This window comes from Chiloscyllium punctatum, chromosome 36 (genome assembly GCF_047496795.1).
Source record: "Chiloscyllium punctatum isolate Juve2018m chromosome 36, sChiPun1.3, whole genome shotgun sequence".
NCBI classification, from domain to species: domain Eukaryota; kingdom Metazoa; phylum Chordata; class Chondrichthyes; order Orectolobiformes; family Hemiscylliidae; genus Chiloscyllium; species Chiloscyllium punctatum.
The window spans coordinates 70,658,669-70,669,396 of NC_092774.1; the positions used below are offsets into that span (position 1 = coordinate 70,658,669).

A 10,728-nucleotide genomic window follows, 5' to 3' on the forward strand; every position below is an offset into this window, starting at 1 on the left:
CATCCCTGGACATGATGCAAATGTTACAATGGGGAAGAGGTTTTGGCAAAATATTGTCAGTTAGCAGGTGGAAAAATGTTCAGGAAGTAAAACACAAATCCCAGTCTCCAGCTTTGTGAATCTTTAGAAACTCTTTGGGAAGTGGAATTAGAGGAGAATGAAGGATGAACTGTCCGACTGAGCAGAGACAGTCCAGACACCGTCCCTTTGTTTAAGAGGCTGATTGACTCTGATATTCTCGGGACATGAACTGACCCGAGACATTGAAGGAATTCTCTGCACGTCAGGAATTCAAACCCCTTCTCGGCTCGGGGCCAATGAGGAAATTCGGGTAGAGGCAAAACACTGAAAGGCTCGGAGGGTGACGGTCCCAGTGTAGGAGAGCTCGTTCCTCGTGACATGGATGTGCCTGCAGATGGTGGGATCAGGCTGTTCCCATGTCTCCATACTGAATGTCCAAGGATTTATTATGGAAAAGTAACACTGATAGAAGACAATGGCAATTTTGGGCGGGGCGGGTTGAATTATGAATTGAATAGTAGCGTCCTCAAAGACACTGTGCGGCTGAAACTCCGACCTGTCTCTGTGGCGCAATTGGTCAGCGCGTTCGGCTGTTAACCGAAAGGTTGGTGGTTCGAAGCCACCCAGGGACGGAGTGCTTCTTACTCTCGCTCGTACCGCTTTCTTGGCTGCGAAAGTGCACGTTTTTAATGGTGTCAGGAAAATGTTTCCCAAACGGAAATCTTTTCCACTGAGGAAGCACAAAGAGGTTTCTGAATTGATTGAATTTCTAACGTGAAGGACTGTGGGTGCTGAGAATGCGAGACAGAAAGCGAAACTGCTGGAAAAACTCAGCAGGTTTGGCTGAACCTGGATGAGGGAAAAAAGAATTCTGAAATGTTGTCTCTGATTCTCTTTTCACGGATGCTGCCTGACCTGCTGAGTTGCTCCTGCAATTTCTGTTCTTGTTTTTAACTGACCGTCCATTTCATCTTTTGGGATGAAACATCCAGACTCGCCATTTGCAGATATTTAACCCTTTTGAAACCTGTGAAGTGATTGGATTCAAACAAACTCTGCAATGATTCACTCTTTCTCAGCTCCACAGGCAGAGAGACCTGGGAAATTAAGCTGTCAGTGTGGTTCTGTATTGATGGGCCGAGTGGTGAATGCGATGGACATGAAATCCATTGCGGTTTCCCCACGCAGGTGTGAACCCTGCCGACTACAGTTGAGAACTGTCGTCAAAAAGAAAGGGAGATTGCTCCACGGTTTTTTAAAAATGCAAATCAGTGGAGCGGTTGAAGTATTTCAATCACATTGGGACTGGTCGGGAATCTGTAGCCCACTGCATGTCAGGGTGGAACAAGCAGATACCCACAGAGCTGCTTTTGAGGCGATGAGCCAAGTATTTGGAAATGAGACTCGACCAGTGAGGGGCGTGAAGTCATGATCGAAATGAAGCAGGCACCTGAGGACAAAGGTGTTTTATTTGCCAGTGAAAGATACTGCTTCACAAAGTTGAGCCTGTGGAAGGGAATCAGTGACGGTGATTATCTTTGGTTGTTCACATTGTGAATGTTCCCATTGCTGCGCATGTCCGTGTTAACGTCAGAACTCTGCAGCATGGCGGCGTCAGGAACGCACAGTGCCAAGACGCAATGGATGACGCTTCTGACTCCACCTACCTGTTTGAAATGCAGCTCACAGCTTCTTCACACACCCCAATTAATCTTTCTCATTGTGCTGAAGCCGGCATACGGTTTGAATTCCCGATCTGCAGGAACAAGACTCCTTTCACTGTCTCGCGTCAGTCAGTGTCCCTGAGAACATCAGAGTCAAGTCACAGCGCTGTCAGAGGAGGGGAAGCTGAAATAGCCCCTCACGCTGCTCACCGGCACATTGCTCTTTCCCCAAAACACCGCCCCAACCACTGCGGCTCTTGGGAGTGGAAAGCGAACAAACACCAAAACCCAGTCTCAGCTTTGTAAATCTTCAGGAAATAAGAAAACGGTACATCCCTTCGGATCTTCCATCCTGGGCTGACAGCGTTGATTTTAAATGGCTGTCCAGTCAGTGCTGATTCGTTTTGGCTGAAAAAATCTTCCTTCTCTCATCCCAGCGTTTCTTGCCACAGAGAACTGTGTGGCAGAGTTCATGTATATATTTCCTTGTATGGTATTTTGTAAATAACATTCGTTTGCTGGTTGTTTGTATCGGGTATTTCAGGTTCATTAGCCGCTGTTTCAGTCTGTTGGTAGGTTTGTGGGCTGCCATGATGCTGAGAGGGTTGAGTTGTCTGGACATCATTTCCCAGATGTCTTTAATGTAAAGTAATGTGGCTAGGGCCTCTGCAGACGTTGTGTCTGCTTGTGTAAGTTTGTTGATGTGTCATTGGCACACTGAGTTTATTGGGTAGGCAAAAGTGAGGACTGCAGATGCTGTAAACCAGAGTTTAGATCAGAGTGGTGCTGGAAAAGCACAGCAGGTCAGATAGCTTCCGAGGAGCAGGAAAATCGACGTTTCGGGCAAAAGCCCTTCATCAGGAATAAAGGCATGACGCCTCCAGGGTAGAAAGATAAATTGGAGGGTGCTGGGCCGAAGGTATCAAATAGTACAGTAGGTGAATGGCGGAGGGGACGGAAGTGACAGGTCAGAGAGGAGGGTGGAGCGGGTCGGTGGGAAGAGAGATTGGCGGGTCGGACAGGTCATGAGGACAGCGCTGAGTTGGAAGGTTGGAACTGAGGTAAGGTGGGAGGAGGGGAAATGAGGAAACTGGCGAAGTCCGCATTGATGGCCTGGGGTTGAATTTATCTGAGGCGGAAGGTAAGACGTTCATCCTCCAGGCATCGGGTGGGGAGGGAGCGGCGATGGAGGAGGCCCAGGACCTGCATGTCCTCGGCAGACTGGGAGGGGGTTTGAAATGTTGTTCCAGATGGCGATGGGGTTGATTGGTGCGGGTGTCCTGAAGATGTTCCTTCAAGCGCTGTGACTTGACTCTGCGAGGAGTCTCTAGTCTCCCCAATGTAGATGAGACCGCATCGGGAGCAATTGATACAAGAAATGACATTGATGGATGCACAGGTGAAAGCCTTCGAACAACCGTGGCCCGGATTCGATTTCGGGGCAGGAAAGAAATTTTCAGTAGAGCTGTCAGCGTCGAGGCGCATCTCCCTGGTGGTCTAGTGGTTAGGATTCGGCGCTCTCACCGCTGCGGCCCGGGTTCGATTCCCGGTCAGGGAGGCAATTTTCAGAGCGTTGGAAGGTTGCCTGTTCTTCTTAAATGAGCCGTGCAGTGATTTATTGATCTTCGGAATTCCTGGGTGCTGCAGTGTGCAGTGGCTCGTTGAAATACTGACCTGATTCAGATTTGTTTTTATGTGTAGGGATGATTACTTCTGTAGTTAAGTTCTTGGTTCACGTGCGTTGTCTTCCTGTAGACACTGGTTTGATTTTACCATTGACTGTTCGCTGTACTGTGACATCTAGAAATGGCACTTTGTTGTTGTTCGCCTCTTTTGTGAATTTTATACCAGTAAGGAAATTGTTGATGGTGTTGTAGGTTTCCTTTAATTTGTTTTATTTTCTGATGACAAAAGTGTCATCGCTGTCGCGGACTCAAAGTTTGGGTTGGATTGTCGAAAGGGCTGTTTGTTCGAGTCTCTGCATTATTGCTTCTGCTAGGAATCCTGATACTGGTGGTTTCATGGATGTTTCTTTGATTTGTTTGTAGGGCTTGTTACTGAATATGAAGTGGGTGGTAAGGCACAGTTCCACGAGGTTGACAGTGCTATGTTTGCTGATGAAGTTGGTGCTGTGTTTGTGTCTTTGGTTGTTCGAGTAGTGTCTTCAGTTTTCTTTGGCCACGTTGATGTTAATAGATTGAACAGGGCTGTTATGTCAAAGGACATCATTATTACATCCTCTTCAATCTTAGTGTCTTTGGTTTTCAGGAATTCTTGGATGGAGGAAATGGAGTGGTGTGAATCTTCGACTTGATGTTTTAGTCTTCAGTGGAGGCCTTTGACGAGTCTTTATATTGGTGGACCAAGTGGTGAGACTTTGGGCCTGAGGGGGGCTCCTGGTTTGAAGGGGAGGAAAACATCCACACAGTGCCATTTCTAGATGTCACATTAGAGCGAACAGTCAATGCGGAACTTCAAACAAGCGTCGACAGAAAAACAACACACACAAACCAAATACTAAACCACAGAAGCAATCATCCCAACACCCACAAACGAAGATTCAACAGGACATTATTTCAACGAGCCGCTACACACTGCAGCACAGAGAAATTACGAAGAGCACAAGAGAAATACGTATATAGTATATTTAAGGAGAACAGGTACCCAATAAACCACGTCTGCCGATTTCTCATTGATGCTTCCAAGCTGACTCTCAAAAATTTGGTTTTTTCCTCCATTCTTTCCTGTTTTTTTTTTGTGGGTTTTGAAAGCTTTCGTAATCCTCTAACTGAGTGTTGGAGTTGGAAAGTTATGTTGTGGCTGTACAGGACATTGGTTAGACCACTTTTGGAATATTGTATGTAATTCTGGTCTCCCTCCTATCAGAAGGATATTGTGAAATTTGAAAGGATTCTGAAGCACCAATGGGCCCACAGAGGGGAAGAGGCCCTTCTGCTGCCCTGAGTGTGGGAAGGCCTTCAGTGATTCCTCTGCCTTGCTGATGCACCAGTTGGTCCACACCGGGGAAGGCTGTTCTCCTGCCCCAAGTGCGAGATGGCCTTCAGCAGTTCTTCCCACCTGCTGTGATACCAGTCGGTCCACACTGAGGAGAGGCAGTTCTTCTGCCCCGAGTGCAGGGAGGGCTTTGATCTTTCTTCCGAACTGCTGGCCCACTAGTGGGTCCACATCGGGGAGATGTCGTTCAGTTGCCCTAAGTGCAGGAAGGCCTTCAGCAGTTCCTCAACCCTGCTGAGACACTAGTCCATTCACACCGGGGAGAAGCCGTTCTCCTGCCCCGAGTATAGGAAGGGCTTTACCCGCTCCTCCACACTGCTGAAGCACCAGCTGATCCACCCGGGGTGGCGGAGGCGGGAGGTGGTGGCGGAGGGGGGAGGCCTTTCTGCTGCCCTGAGTGCGCCCTGAATTCCTCCGCTCTGCTGAAGCACCAGTGTGTCCACACTGGGGTGAGGCCCTTCAGCTCGCCCGAGTGTGCGAAGAGGTTCATCTTTTCCTGCAACTTGCGGAAGCACCAGCAGGGGCACCAAAGCTCCCAGCAATCAGAACACACCCGCGACGCTGCCTTGGGTCACCCCCCAGGACTGAACATCCTGCCAGTCCTGACAGTGGGTGCAGTGGGAGAGGAGGTGTGCTGTTTTAGTTTTCTGCTGGACTTCAATTGCCTGCCCTACACCCCACAACCACAACCCCATGGTGGCTCATGGATTGCACTGCTGCCTCATGGCACCAAGAACCCAGGAATAATTCCACCCGTCGGGGTCTGTGTGCAATTTAGGGAGGGTAGGAAAATGGATCTGACTGGATTACTATTCGAAAGATCAGTGCAGATGTGTTGGGCTGAAGGACCTGTTTCCACATTGTAGGAGTTCAACCATCCTATCAGCTTTGCCTTTAGTGGACACTGCTGCTCATTGAGCCCGGGACTGCACATTGCCAAATGAAATGATCCAGAGAATCCTAAGACCGTAAGACCATCGGAGCAGAAGTTAGGCCATTCGGCCTGTCGAGTCTACTCTGTCATTCGGTAGTGACAAATGTAGCGCAGATGGGATTAGCTTCAGTGTGAAACAGGCCATTTGTCCCAACAAGTCCACACCGACCCTCGGAAGAGTAACCCATCCAGACTCATTTCCATCTGACTAATGTACCTACCTCTACGGGCAAGAAAGCATGGCAAATCTACAAGACCTTCACATCTTTGGTTTATTAAAGAAAACAGAATCACCCAGAGAAAACCCACGCAGACACTGGGAAAATGTGCAAATTCCTCACAGACAGTCACCCAAGGCTGGAATCAAACCGGGGTCCCTGGCACTGTGAGGCTGCAGTCGTAACCACTGAGCCACTACACACTGCACGCCGAAATAGGCAAGGAGGAGGTTGGGAGAATACAGCAAACCAGGCAGCACCAGGATATGGAGTAGTCAGGGTTTTGGGTATTAACCCTTCCTCAGGACTGAAACGTTGACGTCTCTGTGAGAAACGATTTACGGGAATGTTGCAGGGGTTTGGAGGATTTGAGCTACAGGGAGAGGCTGAATAGGCTGGGACTGTTTTCACTGGATCATCAGAGGCAGAGAAGTGACCTAATAGAGGTTACAAAATCATGACGGGCATGGACAGGGTAATAGACAAGGTCTTTTCCCTGGGATGGGGGAGTCCAGAACTAGAGGGCAGATGTTTAGGGTAAGAGACAAATATATTAAATGGGCAACTTCTTCATGCAGCGAGTGGTATATATATGAAATGAGCTGCCAGAGTATATGGGTCAGGTGCTGTCAAATGGGACTAGATTAATTTAGGATATCAGGTCAGCATGGACAAGTTGGACCAAAGGGTCTGTTTCCATGCTGCATGTGTCTCTGACGACTGGTCCTAATGTAACTTTAAAATAGAGTCCAAGTAACTTTGAATAGTTCAATCTTGTTGAGCTCACCTCCTGAAAAGTTTCAGATGAATCCCTCTGAGAGATACTGTTTAAACATGCTGAGTTGGACAAAGTATCCCATCAAGTTCAACACAAACCCAGAGTTGAAGAAGTCAGAAGTCAGAACACCAAGGGGACCAAAACTGAGAGAGATCGAGGGTTGCGGGTTATTAGCACCTAGAAAATGGAGTCATGGGTAGACAGGGTGGTGAAGAGGGCTTTTGGCATGCTTGCTTTCATTGGTCAGAGCATTGAGCACAGGATTTGGGACGTCTTGTTGCAGCTGTCACACATGCCACACAACAACGATAGGCATGGCCCTGCCCCCCCTCTGACTGGCTGTCCCTTTGAATATCTGGGGGAAGATTAGACTCACCTGCCTGTGTGTGGCTCATATGTACTTATCCAAATAATTTTAAACATTGTAACATGACCTGCATCCACCACGTTCTCTGACAGTTCATTCCACACACGAACCACCTTCAATGTAAAAAACGTTGCCCCCCTCCGTCCTTTTTAAATCTTCTCACTCTCATCTTAAAAATATACTCCCAGACTTTGAACTCCCTACCCTTCAGGAAAAGACGCTGGTTATTCACCTTATATTTGTCCCTCATGACTTCATAAACCTCCATCACCTCCACCCTCAACTTCCTACACTCCAGTGAAAGAAAGTCCCAGCCTATGCCGTCTATAAATCATTCTGGCAACATCATAGTTAAAAAAGGTGAGCTTTAAGAATTGACTGAAAGGGCAGTGAAGATTCAACCAGATGACAGTGGATCTGAAATCACATGTAGATCAGATCAGATCAGGTTCGGAGAGCAGGAAACCAGATAAGTTTTTACAACAAACCACAACAGCTTCATCATTAGACTCTTAATTCCAGTTTTATATTGAATCCAGATTCAACCATCTGCCGTGGTCGGTTTTGAACCCAGGTCCGCAGGACATTACCTGGGTGAATAGTCTGGTGACAATAAATTCGGCCATCACCTCCCCTGGACATATTGGCATATTGTGTTTAGAGGTAACAAAGGAGCAAGAGGTTTCAGCAGCTGCTAAGTTGTTGATATTACACAAGGGAACATCAGCACTCTCAGTAATGGCACACACTGAAGCCAGGACCCTGTTTCAGAGGTAAGGGCTCGGGAACCATAAGAAATAGGAACAGGAAAAAGCCATTCAACCCCTTGAGCCTGTTTCTCCATTCAATAGGATTGTGGCTGATCTGACATTCTCCACTTGCACTTTCCTGCCCTTTTCCTATAACTGTTCATCCCCCAACTGATCACGAATCTATTGATCCTAGTTTTAAATGTGACACGAAGGCTGTCAACAGGGTTACTGGGATGGGGGAGCGGGGAGCTCAAGTCGAACTTCGGGACTAAAACAATGGCTTCACACTTCACAATGTTTAACTAAGGGAATGTTTATAGTTTATAGCTAAAACTTCCTGAAGAAGGGCTCATGCCCGAAACGTCGATTCTTCTGCTCCTTGGATGGTGCCTGACCTGCTGCGCTTTTCCAGAAACACATTTTCAGCTCTGATTTCCAGCATCTGAAGTCCTCACTTTCTCCTGAATAATCCCATGGAGTCTCACAGAGTGACACAGATGTACAGCATGGAAACAGACCCTTCGGTCCAACTCGTCCATGCAGCCCAGATATCCTAACCTAATCAAGTCCGATTTGCCAACACTTGGCCCAAATCCCCATAAATATTTCCTATTTTTATACACATCCAGATGCATTTTAAATGCTGTAATTATACAGCCTCCACCACTTACTCCGGCAGCTCATGCCGTACATGCATCACCCTCTGCGTGAAAAGGTTGCCTCTTAAGTGCATTCTATATATTTCCCCTCCCCTTCCTAAAACTATTCCCTCTAGTTCTGGACTCCCCCATCACAGGGAAAAGAACTTGTCTATTTGCCCTATCCATATCCCTCATGATTTTATAAACCTCTATAAGGTCACCCCTTAGCCTCCGACGCTCCAGAGAAAAGAGTGGATTCAGCCTCGCCGTATAGCTCAACCATCCAACCCTGGCAACACCCTTGTAAATCTTTTCTCCACCTTTTCTAGTTTCACAACATCTTTCCGACAGGAAGCAGACCAAAACTACATGCAATATTCCAAACGTGGCCTGACCAATGTTATGTACAGTGGCAACATGAGGTCCTAACATCTATCCTCGATGCTCTGACCAACAAAGGAAAGCATACCAAACACCTTCTTTACTACCCAATCTGCCTGCGTCTTTACTTTTAAGGAACGATCAACCTGAATTCCAAGGTCTCTTTGTTCAGCAACACTTCCAAGGAACTTCCCATGAAGTGTAAAAGTCCTGCTCTGATTTGTTTTTCCAAAATGCAGCACCTCATATTTATCTATATTAACCTCCATCTGCCACTTCTCAGCTCATTGGCCCATCTGATCAAGGTCCCATTTTAATCTGAGGTAACCTTCTTTGCTGTCCACAACACCTCCAATTTTGGTGTCATCTACAAACTGACTAACTATACTCCTCCGTTTACATATAAATCATTTATATAAATGACATAAACTAGCGGACCCAGCATCGATCCTTGTGGTACACCATTGGTCACAGGCCTTCAGTCTGAAAAGCAACCCTCCATCACCACCCTCTGTCTTCTGCCTTCTAGCCAGTTCTGTATCCAAATGGCGAGTTGTCACTGCATGCCATGAGATTAAACCTTGCTCACCAGTCTCCCTTGTGGAACCTTGATGAATGCCTTCCTGAAGTCCATATAAATCACGTCCATCGCTCTGCCCTCATCAATCCACTTTGTACTTCTTCAAAAAACTCAATCATGTTCGTGAGACATGCTTTCCCAAGCATAAAGCCATGTTGACTATCCTTAATCAATTCTTGCCTTTCCAAATACATGTAAATCCTATCTGTCAGGATTCTCTCCAAAAACTTGCCCGTCACGGATATCTGTCTCACTGGTCTATAGTTCCCTGACTTTTCCTTACCACATTTCTTAAATAGTGGCACCACGTTAGTCACCCGCCAGCCTTCCGGCACCTCACCTGTGACTATTGATGCCACAAATATCTCAGTGAGAGGCCCAGCAATCACTTCCCCAGTTTCCCACAGAGTTCTAGGGTACTCCTGATCAGGTCCTTGGGATTTATCCACTTCTCTGCATTTCAAGATATCCAGCAATTTCTCATCTGTAATATGGGAATTTTTTCAACATGTCACCATCTACTTTCTCACATTCTATATCTTCCATGCCTTTCTCCACAGTAAACACTGATGCACAAAATCCGTTGAGTATCCCCCCACCCCCCTCCCCGCCCAATCCAATCGACTGCAGCTCCACACAAAGGCTGCCTTGGTGATCTTTGAGGGGCGCTATTCTCTCCCTTGTTATACTTTTGGCCTTAACGTATTTATAAAAAATCCTTTGGGTTATCCTTAACTCTATTTGCCAAAGCTATCTCATGTCCCCTTTTTGCCCTCATGGTTTCTCTCTTAAGTATGCTGTACTGTCTTTATTCTCTAAGGATTCACTCGATCTCTCTGTCAATACCTGACGTATGAATCCTTCGTTATCTTTTCCAAAATCACAATTTCTCTGGTCATCCAGCATTCCCTACACCTACCAGCCTTTCCTTTCACCCTAACAGGAATATACTGTGTGTGGACTCTTGTTATCTCATATTTGAAGGCTTCCCATTTTCCAGCAGTCCTTTAACCTGCAAACAACTGCCCCCAATCAGCTTTTGAAAGATCTTGCCTAATACCTGAGTCTTCCTCCAATTTAGAACTTCAACTTTTAGATCTGATATATTACTTTGAATCACTATTGTAATGTTAATAGAATTATGGTTTCTGGCCCTTAGGTTTTGCACCCTCGCCAGTATGTACATCCTCATTGTGAATTAGAAAATTTCCTTGTGCACACTTAAAAAATTTCTCTATTTGGCGGATAAGTAAATGGGCAGAAGTTATAGCTTGGGTCAACTCTTCCTTCATTCCAATCAACCCTAACCCCATTCCCACCCCAATAGTCCAACGGCACTTTACCTTGCAACTGCCGAATGTGTGACACCAGCCCATT

The 10,728-nt window shown here is 46.7% G+C and overlaps 2 non-coding genes across 2 annotated transcripts; both read left to right on the top strand.

The window, feature by feature from the left end:
* The first annotated feature begins 579 nt into the window (after window positions 1–579).
* Window positions 580–653, top strand: trnan-guu (transfer RNA asparagine (anticodon GUU)). Its single transcript has one exon. It is a non-coding gene; the product is annotated as a tRNA-Asn (tRNA).
* Window positions 654–3,171: 2,518 nt separating this feature from the next.
* Window positions 3,172–3,243, top strand: trnae-cuc (transfer RNA glutamic acid (anticodon CUC)). Its single transcript has one exon. It is a non-coding gene; the product is annotated as a tRNA-Glu (tRNA).
* The last annotated feature ends 7,485 nt before the right edge of the window (window positions 3,244–10,728 follow it).